Source organism: Strix aluco, chromosome 15, assembly GCF_031877795.1.
Source record: "Strix aluco isolate bStrAlu1 chromosome 15, bStrAlu1.hap1, whole genome shotgun sequence".
NCBI classification, from domain to species: Eukaryota; Metazoa; Chordata; class Aves; order Strigiformes; family Strigidae; genus Strix; species Strix aluco.
In genome coordinates this window covers 19,260,062-19,274,997 of record NC_133945.1, presented here as the reverse complement: position 1 = coordinate 19,274,997, position 14,936 = coordinate 19,260,062, and the positions used below count along the sequence as shown (strand labels likewise).

At 35.6% G+C, this 14,936-nt stretch overlaps 1 protein-coding gene across 13 annotated transcripts in view; it reads left to right on the top strand.

Annotated features, from left to right (window-relative positions):
• The window catches only part of LOC141930165 (RNA binding protein fox-1 homolog 1), a 920,114-nt gene that overhangs the window by 589,515 nt on the left and 315,663 nt on the right, over positions 1-14,936 (top strand). Inside the window, exon 2 of one of the 13 annotated variants that reach the window (XM_074840608.1) lies at positions 13,346-13,411. The exons of 11 other annotated variants lie outside the window; for them this stretch is intronic. The gene's annotated coding sequence lies outside the window, so the exon portion shown is untranslated. Of the gene's footprint in view, positions 1-13,345; positions 13,412-14,936 lie in introns of those variants that run through there. One more of the 13 variants, XM_074840631.1, reaches the window with a different exon arrangement.

Below are 14,936 nucleotides of genomic sequence, written 5' to 3'. Positions count from 1 at the left end.
GAAATCCAGAGCACCTTGTTCTCTTTTCCTCCAAACTGGAAATAACATTTCCTGATCATAGTTGAGGAGGGGATACGGCACAGTACAAATAGGCACAACTTAGTGCACCAATGTCTAAATACGGGGTATTGTTCCAGGCTCTTAGACCTGCAGGGGCTTAAAAGAAAATGCCAGATGCATCCCAGTTATGTGCCATTGAAGACATCATTTGGAAGGAAAACAGGAGTGGATGTAAGAAGAGGAAGAGAGGTGATCTGTCCAAATTAAAATGTGTGATCTTAGCACAATAATTCAAATGCACTAGAATTCATATTCCTTTCATAGTGCTGATGTCTATGTAACACTTCTCTTTCACATATACTGAACAGTATATATATCACTGTTTAAACCTTTTTATATCTCTGTAGGAAGGCTTAGGCATGTTGTCCATGAATGACATTAATCTGAATGACTGCATGTGTAATACTGAGGCTTTGCTTTCACTCAGTCTTGGTGACCAGATAGATCTGCTGCTATGTGCTAACTTTGATTCCAGCCCACTGCTAACTAACAGGATGAGTATGAACTAGCAGAATCTGTTCCAGTCTGTACAGTACCACAGCTAATACTAACTCTGACTCTATCCTAGGACTGAGAAGTGTAGTGTCCGTGTACCTACTGCCCACAGTCCAGTGTTGGACCGCAGAATTGGGTTAGTATGTGCTACATTTTTTGTCGTTGACCAAGATACAAACATAATATCACAGACTGAAGTTTGTAGATAAGAAGAGCAGAGAAGGGGAAATACTGGAGAAGTGACTGAGTCATAACAAAACTGATCACTTGATAAAGTGGCTGCAAGCAAGTAATTTGTTTTAAAAATGATCATTTAAAATTAGATATGTATTAAAAAAGAATATAGCCCATCATTGGGACTTCTACCATTTCAGTAGAACCTTGGAATATGATGTGGTCCAGAAGGGTGTCCTGGTTTTGTCAGTTCTTGGATGTGTAAGCAACTGACTTCAGACTGTTTTGTTTTATTGAGACTGCTTGACTTCTGTTGGGTAGTGTGTCCTGTTGTCATACATGAAAGTTCAAGAAGAAAGTTTATAAATTGCAAAGTTAGAGAAACTCCATGAAAATGACTAGTAGCTTGGGAAATGTATTTGACAATGAAAGATCATATGGTTTAAAGAAAGCTATTAGATTGACTTGACCTGAGTTGATAAGTAGTGATTTGTTCCCAATTGATACATATTTACCAAGGAATATAACTGTGATAACAGAGGTTTCTTCACTTGCATCAACGAAAGTGTAACAACAGCCAATACCCAGACATCAGAACTAGACAAATTAAGGTTATAGTGTTTTGGCACTGAGAGAAATTAAGCATTGATGCAACTTTATGGAGAGTTACTTTCTGAGAATTTTGGGGTTTTGTTTTTCCCAAAGCATATGATCTATTTGGAACAAGAGTTGATTCAGAAATATCTTATATGTTGTATTATAGGTAAAATCAAAGGATTGTTATGGTCTTACAAGCTCTGCAATACACAGTTGTGGATGTTTAGTGTAATTATGTCACTGAAGAAAATTTGTTAAGGCTTATGGTATGTGGGAATAGGTACACTGTATTAAGTTCCTTGCTTTTTTAGAATGGTTTTGTTTGGCTTAAGTTGGGATAGAACATAGGAAACAAAGTCTAACCCTGTAGAATTGAAAAGTGTAGAAATGCAGTAGCTGCATGAGAATACTTACGTGCCAGCTGCTGAACATAAAACATTCTTCACTGAAGTATAAAATCTGACAGGGAAGTGTAGCTGCTGACAAAGAACATTTTATCTGTGTGACAGAGAAAAAATTATCTATATGGAAAAGAAAAAATTACCCATCAGCTACCTTTGGTATATAAGCTTTCAGTTTTGATGAATTCTGGCTAAAATGACCATCGTTCTATTTTTTACAGAGTTTTCCTTCTCTCCCTCACATATGCTTTCCATTAGGTATGCAATTCTTCTAAAACTTCCATGTACTATTTTTTACAGCTGCTAATTAATATCAACATAGTCAAATTTCCAAGAAATTGTACAGCCCCATTTCTTAATTCAAATTCAGTATTTTATACAGAAATAACCAGTAAGAACTGCACAGGAAATTCAAGGGGAATAGCTAACACTGTACTATACACTCTTAATATATCAGCTACTTCTAGGGAGAAATAGGAGCAAGTGGCTCATTTTAAAACCTATTTTCAAAATTTGTTCCTAAAATAATATTGCTGCAGCCAGCTACCACAGTTCTATAGAAGAAATGCAGTTAGGGTGCAAATTTTTCCAGAGTATTTCTTTTATTGCTGTCTTGTTTCAGTTACGGAGTAGTAGATGTGGCTGTTCAATTGTGTTCTTATAGTCCAAGTTTAATTTCTGTGTGTCTTTTCAAAACTACTTCCTGATGAAGACAAGGAGTAATAATGTAGGAAATGTTTCATGATGCATCCTTGTCATACCTTTTCCAAACTGACTGGAAGCAAGAAACTATAAGAGTTGAGAAAACATAAATTTTCAGTGTAGGTTTTATGGCAGTAAGAGCAAAGAAACATGGTGTTTATAAACAATTTTTGAAGTTGTGAAGGAGGGGGACTTAATAACCAGATAGGAAGGGTAGAAGAAATGCCTAGGGATGTTGGGAACAGAGGAGATCATAGACCTGCCCAGCAGTGAAGTATCTGTCAAATAATGGGAGGGATGTAAGCAGATCTATAGCACTGAGCAGGTGACTAAGAAGGGTGCCTTGAGTACAAGTGAGAAGAGAAGGAGGATCCTGAGAGGACTGACTCAAGGAATTGAAGCCAGGAATGGGTTTGCATCCAAGAGTTTATGGGTATGGCAGAAGTCAGTTAAAACTTGATAGAAGAGAAGAAAGGGGAGAAAAAGATTAAGAGAAACTGAGAAGACAATGACAGCAGGGAGTTAGTGATGCTAGGAGAGTGCTGTTACAAGAGGGAAAGATGGAGGGGTCAAATATATAAAGAAGGAGAAAATGGAGAATAAGAAAGCATAAGTACAAGAAGACAATCTGTTCTGCTAGGCTACAGTATTTCGGTCATGCAAGCAAACTTTTTTTTTTTCGTGTTTCATAGTATTTCTGAGGAGACTTGAGTAGGGAAGGAGGTACATAAATTTGTTTATTTAGAAGTATGAATATATTGTGGTTTGGTCCTGTTGGTCCAACTGTTGGGCCATGTAGATGCACAGGAAGATGTAGTCTGTACTAGCAAACTTCTAGCCTAAGAGAAATAACATACTAACATAACAGATTTTGGGGAAGTAGAGGAGGGAAGTCAAAACAAAACTGACAAGGGAGAGATGTTCTAAGGCTCAGCAGGATATCTGGATTCAGAGTTAAACAGGCAAGACAATTTGGCACCTGCAGTTCTTCTGCACCTGTCTCACTGGATGGCAGGTCTTCTGGCAAGCAGCTTTTTTCATTGGTGGCAAGAGCATTTGACAGGGAATAAACATATTTGTTCCAGTTTTGTGAACTCACCATAAGGTGTATGCTCCCCTAGAGTGAATGTGCCTCTCATCCCATCCTTGTTATTGCCCTGGCTAGAATCATTTGAAGGATGAATGCTTTCAATGTACAGATAAATATTTTTTTGTTGTTGTTTTAGGTTTTAAGCCTTCTGTAGGAAGTGTTTTTCAAAACGTTTTTCAATACGTTTTCCTCTTTTTATTACTTGGTCTTACTCACAAAGAACTAGTTTTAAGGATATCCCAAATGATTTATAGGGAGAGAAGTACAGAAGGATCATAGATTGGAATGTGAAGTCAGTTGTTTGTGGGTGTGTTTTTGTTTTGTTTTTTAAATCCTTCAAATACAGGCATTAGCAGTGTGAATCTTTTTATGGGTCAGAAGAGGTCTGGGGTGAGAAACAAGCTCCTGCATTTGTGACTTTTTTCTGTAGCATTTACAGCCTCAGCAGCAACTTGAAAGCTTCTCTAGTGATTTCCAAGACTGTGAGATGTAATTCCAAGAATGTAAGATGGGAACTTCTTAATGTATTTCATTTATAGTTTGTAATGCTTTACATCTCTTAAAATAGGGAATTGTGCTTAGCATTCAAAATTTCCAGAAAGAAGTGGGTTATCATATACCTTATTTGCTACTTAAGTCTCTGTCTCCAGGCAGTCTCCCCAGTGCAGTTAAATTCTGTGTGCTGTATCTGAAGTCATGGAGATCTGACTGAGATTTTTTTTTTTTTTTTTTTTTTTTGAGGAGGGGAAAAAAAAAAAAAAAGAGGGAGGAAAGCTAGGTGTCACTCTTTTACCAACCTTTGTAGTTAGTAAACAGAAACAGGCTGAAGGCATTCAGAAGAATTTCATGTGGATAGTGTCTGGTTTTGTTGTGGCAGTGGTAGCTTTGTCTTTAGACAAAAAAACATGGTTTTTAGTGAGCTGTCAAGCAGTGAATGATTTCTATACACTTGTTGGGATGAGATCAGTAAATTATCTGAAAATGGTCTTACAAGTAAAATCATTTCAGCTGGACTAGAGGTCCTTCTCTCATTCTTTGTGTCCTGTGAAGTTATAGTGTTTCCAGATCCATTATCTGTGCGTTATATGGAGGTTTATTTCCTTTCAACAGCAAAGTTGTTTTTATTTATTTCAGTAAGTACTTGCTTTAGATGGTATCTGGAGGGGATAGGGAGGAAAAAAGCTGCTTTTTGAAATAAATATTATATCCTGACCATTGCTAGCCTTCATTATCCACTTTTTATAAACTGGGGTTTGCTGGCTTTTTGTCAGCTTCATTGCAAAGCTTTGTTAATACACCGCCATGAAAATGAAAGTTTCATACACATTGACATAATTAATGAAGAGGCAGGCAGCATGCTCTACCAATTAACACCACAGGGAAAAGGAAAATTGGCTTCCTTTTTGCGAGTTGTGCCAAAGTTAAGAACTGTAACACACAGCAAATAAATAGAGATCCTTTTAATGAGCTGCAAGATCGAGCTGAATAACTCTGAAAGGATGTTGTGTAAACATTGCCAACTATTTAGAGTGTTAGGAGTAATTGATGAGCTTAGTTGAAAGTTGTTGTGGGGGGGGGGGGGGGGGGGCAAGGGAGCCTGTCAAAGAATGGAAATAGTGCTTGTTAATAAATAAATTTTATTTTCAGTGCAGCTATTAGGCATGTTAAAGAATATAACAAGCACTTTAGAACAAATATGAAAAAAAGAAACAGTTTACTGCTTCCTACTCCATCAACAAGTTTGTCAGAATTCATTTTTTCAACTGAGTATTTCAGTACTTGGTATTTACTCATAATGAAAACTTGACTAATTGTTCTCTGATGCTGGTTCTCAATAGCCCAACTATCTGGCAACATAAGACCTCAACCTTGATTTTTTCCAACTGCCTCGGAAGCCCAAATATTAACAGTAAAAGGGAAGTAAACAGGTGAAGTTTCTCTGTGATTTATGTGAAGCATTCTGTTTATCTTGAGGCATATGTGCAGAAAATCAGAGCAGTTCAGGTTAAAACTCTTTTCAAGAAATATTTTAATTAAACAGAATTGTCCTAAAAACCTTAGTAAAATTGAGTTTTCAAAACATACAAAAATCCAAACCTGTAGTGGCTGTTTATTGGGAAAAAAATTAACGGGCATTGCAAGTTAGAAGGCCTGATTCAGAGCCTGCATCTTTTAGTTAATAATGGGACAGAATGTATATGTAATAACAGAAATGTAATTTTGACTGTTCGATGGCACCAGCTAGCTTGATCTCTTTTAAGCAAATAAAACATCTCCTTCAGTTTCTGTCCATTCTAAATAATCTGAATTTTGACAGTAATCAGTTTGTACAATTGTATTTTAGTCCCAAGTCTTGTGTTAGGTCAGATACAGCTTATCACTTCTTGTTGTACACAAGCAGATCACCAAGATTGGTGACGTATGAGCATCTGCACCTTGGCATCTTAAATCTTAAAATATGTCAAACTTGTAATTAGGGAAGCAAAACATGGGAAAGCTACAAGTAATAATTAGAAGCCGATAAAGATTATGCTAGACTTGCTAAATAATTGACCTTCTAAATGGTTATGTCTACTGTTAGAATAATCTCTACAACAGAGAATTACATGGCCCTTCACTTGGTGTGTTAAAGGTGATACCAGAAGCATCCAGTAACTGTACTACTAAGAATATTAATATACAAACACAACTGGAGACAATTTATTTAGATTGTGGTGAAGCCCTTCTACTATATGTTAAGAAACATGTATTGCTGAATAGTTAGTTAACTTCTATTTGCAAAAGGAAGGTTAAATGACATAAGAAATGTCAGAGTATCGTAAGATTCAAAATTCATGTTGAATTTCCAAAATGTATTTTTTTAGAAAATAAGAATAATAATGAAACAATATTACTCTACCCCATAAAGATTCCTCACTAAATCTTGAGTCTTCAGCTGCTGGAAGACTGAATATCTACTACCTAATCACTTGTCTAGTGAGGAGGATGCATTTCTGAAATTTTTTTCGTCTTTCAGTAATATTTATTTACATTTCATTTCCTCATTAATTAGCCTTATTTCAAACTTATCAACATTTTAACTTTTAAAAAAAAATTTTGCATCCTTTTACAACATCAGCTCTGCATCTCTTAGTTTGCTTTTGTCTTTAGCCTTTCACATGCCTACCTCTGGTCATTCTCATGTATTCTCCTTACATATCTTTATGTTGTCTGATGTTTTTCGAACCTAGATTTTATCTTAACCTCCCATGAATTAGTAAAATGTCTTCTCCTTCTCTGCCCTCTAAATTTAGTTAATTTATTTTTCTCCCCTTTAACAATTGTCCTGCTTACGTCCTTCAAAACATTTAATGGACTCTGTCCTGTCCTTAATGATGGGCCAAGTCTCTGTTGTGGTGGTGCTCAAGACTTCCTGGCTGTTCTCAGTTAATCTGATGGCTGTCATCCTTTCTTCCCAGCCAGCTGGCCGTAACGCTGTCTCCACTCTGACTGTTGCTACCACTAGCATATCAGTGCCTCTTTTTTCCCAAGTGTCTGAATATTCTGATTCCTCTCTTTTGACATCATGTACTCTCTGCCTTTCTGCCACTCTTTCCATGGCCCTGCTGCCTTCTTCTGCAGCCCAGTAGAATAGCCTCCAGCAGATCTATAAACCACAATGACAACCACTGAGTTCCAGCAGGGGAGATGAGCATGGATGTAGTAGGAGAGAGATAGAAAGGACAAAAGCCTTCATAAGGATTTATAAGAGGAAATTACTTTATTGGCTTAGTTTTGTGAGGATTCTGGGTATAATTGTATCTTCTATAATTGACGACTTCTTCAGAAAACCATTTTCTCTCTTTAATGCTTCATTTTTCCATATTTGTAGAGAGACAGAATGTTACTGAAGTAAGTTAATTAATTTGTTTGTCTTCAGGTTGTATGAAGTTCCTCTGTTGAAACTGGCCAAGGATAAAATATAATTAATAACTCATTAACTATTGTCACTAAAGCTTAAAGTACAACAAGCATGTTAAAGACTGATGATCATCATTTCTGTGATAGAAAACCAGAATGATGAGGAGATCTTTAATGCTGAAATCCTTCATGCATACACATCTTGTATAGCAAGTGTATTTCTGGCCACCCATATGTCCAATAGGTAGAAACAGAGAAGTGACAAGAAGTACGAAACAGCTTCTATTGGATGAAAGCTTAAATAGATTAGGATTCTTGAGCTTGGAATAATGACAGCTAAGTGCAAAGAGAGGCCTGTAAATTCAGCAATGCTTCAAAGAGGAGGGAGTGTTTTTGCAGTACAAGAATTAGTACTCAGTGATACTGTCGCTCAGCAAGTTCAATATTAGCAAAACAAAGTACTTTTTTCCCATGGACCATGTGGAATTTACAATTTTTGGGGGCTCAAACAGGATGGATCAGGTAGTTGCTGGTATGTACAGTGATCTGTATACAAGTTCTAGCTCAGGAGGCTCAGAAGCCACTGACTGCAGGTTTATATTTTGAGGACAAGTGCTGTGCTCCATATACCATTTCTTACATTCATTCCCTAACTGTTTGCTACTAGGATTCTGGAGCAGATGAGCCTTTTCTCTTAGACAGTATGGCAATTCTTATGTATTAAAAATATATATGATCTAGATGATGTTGTTACAAAACTGTCATAATCAATAAGGGCTAATTAAACAATTGTAAAGTTCAAAATCCAATGAAGGAACATATTTGTGTTTTGCATTTGTATGCCATGAATTAAGTTTCTACAAATAAATATGAGGTACTTAAGAGTGGACAGGTTAGAGCTTATTAATTACCTAGCTTTGAACAGTATATATGCCAGCTCTTATCACTAATAAATCCGTCAGCTTTGAGGGTTTTCCTGTTCATTTCTACTGAACTGTTAGTGTATGTGACAGGTCATGGTTCTGTCAGAACGAATTGTCCCCCTTGAAAAGCTGGCAGCACAGGGAAGTGACAACTTAATGGAAGCTAAAGAACTCTAATGGCAGTGCCTGGTGAAAGCCAGGGAAAGTCATCCACAGCATTTGCCCTGGCTCTTGAAAATGTCTCTTTGCATTTCTGGTTGCGTGCAAGATATTGGAGCTTTACTGGAGTCACATTTACAGGTATTATTAAATGAAATACGATTCAGTAAAATGCTTATTTGTTGATAGACTTTATTCCACTGAGGTCAGCCCCTATAATGTTGTGATCATATTGCAGGTTCTCTGACGTACTGCAGTATTACTCATTTTAAGATCCTTCATTGTAGGTGTCGCATAAACCCATTTCAAATTCATGAAATGAATAGAAGTGTAAACATTTTACCCTACTGTTCACACGAGTGCATAAATATTTTTATTTAGATATGAATGGAGTATGTGTTTAATCAAATGGATGAAAACATAATGCACTTAAGTATACTTGATTATATGTGAACAATATATAGATTATTTCTAGTGTCTTTTATTAGTACTATGAATTAAAAGTTGTGTTGAGCCGATGGATAAAATTATCGTACCAAGATTATTTTGTTGTTTTAATCTATTTTCAGATGACAATGGTGTATGCTAACATATTTATAAATAAATAGAAAGCCAGTCATTTTCATACATTACATTTTTGAACTGTTATAAATACCCAGTAAGTAGACTTAAATATTTTAATTTTAATTATATTTTAATATTTTAATAACTTTTTAATAATAAAACCTGAATATTCCACTTAGATTATTGCCTTATTGCAAGGGTTACATGCAAATAATTGCCTTGTTTCTGGGGGTTTTTGGTGTGATGGTGGCTTTGGGGAAAAAACAGAATAGTGATGCCTTTCAGTAGAATAGTATTTCTCCATCTTATAATAAAACGTATGTATGTTTTTACAGGTTGTAATTAACACGGTAGATCTTTTTTTTTTAAAAAAGTGATGCCTACTAATATCATTACTAAGAGTTAGTAAACTTAATCAGTGCTATACCATTTACCCAAGTTTATAGAAAAACAACAGAAGAGAACAGACCAATGAGGACCTAAAACTGAGAATCTCAAATGTCTGTTTTAAATGAAAAACAACCAACCAGCGAAAACCAAACCAAAACAAGCAAAATCTTTTCTGTATGGTTATTTTCATGGTGATTTCCTTTACAGTTGGGACTTTAACATTATTTAGGATGTAACAATTATTTTCATGAAGAAATAGTAAATGATATAAACAGACACTCTTTCTGTAATGTTGTTCTTAACATCAATCTGTTTCATTTCCTCCTTCTCCTCTTTTCAGCCATCTTAGGAGACATACAGCAGCCTTACAAAGCTCTGCATTTCATGTTGAATGATAGGATATCTGGGGTTTTTGCATGCTCTTAACTACTTAATGATATTAATGCAATAAAAATGAAGTTCTAGAACTTTTTTAAATTGCTTACATATGATTTCTGAAGTATAGCTTCAGCAGCTCTGTGGGTACAGAAGATAGCTGAGTTATCATTCCTTCATTTGTAAACACCAGAATCCAAAGGTGTAGTTGCTGATAAAGGCCCTTCTTGTAGCGTTATTGTGGATAATGATATTAAATTACTTGTTTGTATCTTAGATAAGTTTATGCTTCACAATGCAATTGGAGCTATGCTCTAAAGAGTCCAGTGCTACAATTTGTGGCTCTGAAGTGGGGAAAAATACATAGGTATTGTCATGTAATATTTTGCATCTTAGTTCATACAGAAACATTTACAAATTGTGACGTATTTAGAGGACATGCTTGTTTGATTCACAGTTATCAGTGGGACTGTAGGATCTAGGATCCATTGATGCAACTAACCAACTCTAAAGGCAAGGAGAGACAAATGTGGCATTGAAAGGATTTCAGAATTGGAAAAGGTCAGTAAAGCAAGGAGAACACAGCAGAACATAAATGAGGGAAAAAAAAAAAGGGAGATTATAGAAGTCCACAATATAGATACTGAGAATGGAAATCAAGAAAGATAGATGCCTTATAACCTACCACAAGTAGATCCTGCTGTCACAGAATGCCTTGAACTGCATCAAGTGCCTATAAATCAAATATATTCTCTTCAGAGATGTTATAATTCCCTATAAAAGGCTAGATTCTTAAAACATTCATCCTTTTAAAAGAATTACTGTCTTTTTATAAGGTGACATACCCTATCTTCTTTGCCTTCTTGAAATTAATGCTTCATCTCAGATGAATAAACAAAAGATTTATTTTTTAATAATTTTTCTGATGTTCTTTTTATCTTGAGTGGTGATCCAAAATGTCTGTGTTACATTTTTCTTTCATTAGGAGATAAATTGAAAATAGAGACATTTGCTTCGAGTCTCTCATGTTTATTAACAAAAAGGGTGCAAAGTCATATTTTGATGAAAACGTGATCAAAAATTATCAAAGGATAATTTCTGTGTTCACAGATAGTAGCTCCTTATAGGCAACCCTCTAGCCCACAACCCTCTCTTTACCTTTCCCAGGGATAAAACTTCTAAAATGGATTTTTCTTTTTGGCATTTCATTGTCTCCTCCTCTTGCAGGTTCTCTGTGATTTTTGCCTTCCCCCCGCCTCCCTGCCCCAGTACCAAACTGTGACAAAACACTTCTAGCAGAACCCTTTTGCTTACCTTTATTTTTGCTGGTGACAAATGCCTGTGTTAGGGTTCAGAGCACTCTTACTTTGGGTCTATTTCCAATAAGGAGTTCTGGTATTTTTAAGGATTTTCTTGAATGAAGGGTGAAGCTATGGCTTATAGTAACTGCCAACCAGATAGTTTATAGTAACTGATATTAATGTATTTTTGCTATTAAGTGGTTTTCAAAATGGCTTATTCTCACTTATAGATTCTCATGGAGTAAGTCCCACTAAGTATACTTCAAGTAGAGAAGCTGCACTTCTCTGTATATTCAGTGATTGTGGTTTTTATGTGATATAATACATTACTTTTCAGTTTCTTAACAGAGATGTTCTTGATTAGAAATTGTTTCCTTTACACACAGAATCAATAAGAGCTCACACAATCTCTGCTTCACTTAAATTGGAATTTTCAAGCCTGTTGTACTTCGTAGGGCAGCACTCTGTCGCCAGTTCATGCATATTTAATCTTTAATGGTGACCACAGGATCTACATAATGCACAGCTTTTGATAGTTCTGTGTTTATTGTTTTCAAACATTAAGGAACATTGTCAAGGTTGATGGTCCAAAGTTAAAACAGCCTTTTAGAAAAAAATCAAATAGAAGTCTTTTACACTGTCATTAAAAAAATTCTTCAATTTAACTAAATAATGGTCAACTCGAACAGGACAGCATTACATTGCCAGCTCTTCAGGTGGTGGTATGGCATCACCAACTCCGCTGCCTCTTCCCCCACAAATGGAAGGGTTACTTTTGGGTTCCAGTTGTAAGAGTGCATATGCACAAGTGGCCTTTTGTCTCACCTGACCTGTGTTATTGGGAGAAAGCCAGGTATTAGGAGAGAGACTTGTCTATTTGAAGCACGTTGGTTTACACAGAGCATGACTGTCATGCTCCAGGTCCCAAAACAGAGCTGGTGACAGAGGAGGACAATAGGAGCTCACCTACTAGCAGTTGCAATGAGTTTATTGCACTTATACTGATGGGAGGCCACTTACACTGGTAGTTGGTCTACTAAAGTAGTACCATCTAGTTTTATACACACTGATTTTTTTCAAGAGATGTTAGAGATTGGAGTAATTTCATAACAGAGGAGACGTTCTGACAGCTTCTTTTGCTTTGCAATATCAGGTTCTCAATACTGTGTGAGATATTATCATCATTGATAAATTATTCAGCACAAATTTTTCGTAAGGTAAGAATTTCATCTTCAAGTATGATGGATGTCTCCCATCTTACACCGGGTGCACCTAGCTCCTTTAAGAGCCAGAGGTTCAAAAGCTGTGTTTTGCCACTTTTATTTTGCAGTTGCTTGAAATACTCAGTTTCCTCCTCCTTTTAAGTACTTCTTTTGACTGAATTTGTAGTATTAGAGAAAATATAGATTGAATATAACTTTCTTTTCCCCTAAACTTAACCAGAGTTAATTGCGGATTTACAGAATTACGTATATACATATATATATTTCTTTGTATATGTGCATATGTATATTTTTTTTTCCTTCTTAAGTTAATGGACAATTCACTGTATTGATAAGCTTTATGTCATCAGCTGAAGATTAATTCTTGCATTTTAGTGATATTTTAATTTCTTTTAACTGACTAAAGGCAGCAAATCATCATCTTCACTATTTCCTCTTACAGAAAGCCACTGATTGATGTAAGGGGTTTTTTTATACATACATATATACATACATACATATGTGTGTATGTATACACACACAATGCAAATTACTCTCCAAATCCATGTTCAAATTAATTGTTAATTTGACATATTTTTTAATTGACAAAATTTATATTCTGTGAAACAGTGCCAAGTTCAAAGGCACACAAAAATTGGAGTATTTGTCTGCATGCTGTGATTCAAGTGAGAACAGAATTTTTCTGTTCATGCCTACAGCTGTTTCCCTCATACCTGTGTTGTCCTACCTTTAAGAAGCAGCTTGCTTTCAATGTATGCAGTATAAATACTGTGCCTCGTGCACGGAGTATATTGGCACGTGTAGAAGAGACTTCTTTTAATTTGGGCGAAGCGTGTAGTATATCATACATGTTTGCTAAGTTGTAAGAATTTTAGATCACTTTCTTCAGGAAAAATCTGGACTCTGGAGAGGTATCAAAGTTTGTTGGAACTGGGACAAAAGTGAAGCGAGCACGATAATTATTTAGTTCATCTCTGGGCTACTTTTTTAGGTGTTGTGAAGGAAAAAAGCAAGAGGAACTGTAGTTGCAGTCAGAGGTCAGTGTAAAGAAGTCAAGGTAAATCAGAATTGTTCTACACTGTAACTAACTTGCTGTTCTCCCTTTGCCTTGTTCTTTTTTTTTCTCCCCTAGTTTTTGGTTGCCCTACCACTAACCTTTCCATAACTTCTTCACTTATTTCTAGTGTTGTTAATCGAGGGTAACCAAATGTAGTTTAGCATGTATAAATACCAGGTATAAATGCTCCAACTGGAAAAGTCTAATGGAAGTTTACAGTGTTGTACAGCTTCTTCCTTGCCTCCAAAATTCTGAAAGGCAGATAAAACATTAGAAATCTCTTGGTGAGGTTTGTGTAGGGTCTGTAACAATTGCAAAGGTGATGTGATATCAACCTAACTTGCACGTGTAATCAGGAGACTGTTTGGACAGGAACCTACCAGTGTCAATAATATGCCTCATTCTGTTTACATGAAACAAATTTGGAATTTACACAGAAAACTAATGGAGTCTCTGGTGTCTTGCAGATTTCCTTGGCTTTATCTCCTATGTATAATTAATGTAACCAAGTGAGTGAATGAGCACTTTTCTGTAGGAGTCAATAGGCAAGTATGTTTGGAAAATGAATGAACTGCTGAGATTAATTGCAAGGCTACCCGCCTGAATATCCTGTTGAGAGACTGAGAAGGAAATGCCAACCCTTTTATATCCAAAGGATTTCTTTATTAAGAGTTGTTCATAATCTAAATAACATTAGATATCAGATTGGAGTGAAGATAATGCTTTATTGTGACTGTACTAGTCTTAACAATTGAAAACTATTAATTACTGTAAGAGAACAATTCATATGAATATTGATCTTAATGTACTCAGCTAGCTTGTTAGTATTCTGCATAATGATGCCTAATTCCAATAATAATTAGAAAAATGCATTTTCTAAAATGTAGTAGTCAGCAGAAAGATTTAAATGAAAGTTTTGTGTGAACTATTTTTTTTGGACAAAAACCAAAAAATCAGATAGGGACATGATACAGTTAAGGACTTTTGGGTTTGCTTTCCATTTTTCTATTCATTTTAGAGATCATATATCTTTTGAGTCTAGATTTTTTTTTTTGTTGTTTATTTTAGCAAAGTGCCTCATGCAGTATTTTGCAAGTATTTTAAAATAGATGTCCTGAAGGGAAAAAAATAATATGTGATGGTTTGGGGTTTTTTGTGGATAAGTTTTAGGAATATTTTGAATCTATTTGTTAATTCTGTCTTCAGACCTCTGTTGTTGTTTTTACTGGTACTAATGACATATATATCTGACAATATTGATCTAAAATAAGAAGCCAGTCTTATGAATGGTAGATAGGAACAAGGAAGTGCAAGAAGGAAAATCCCGAGTACTCAAAGGAAAGAACTTGTCAGCACGTACTGTCTTCAAGTTCAGATGGAGGTTTTTTTTCTTTATGATTTCTCATGAAATCAATGGGAAATGCATAATTTTTTTAGATGTGTCTGAGATTGCACAGCAAATGGTCACCAATAAGATTCTCAGCTGCCATACAATCTGGCATAGCTCCTTTCTGCTCCACAGCTC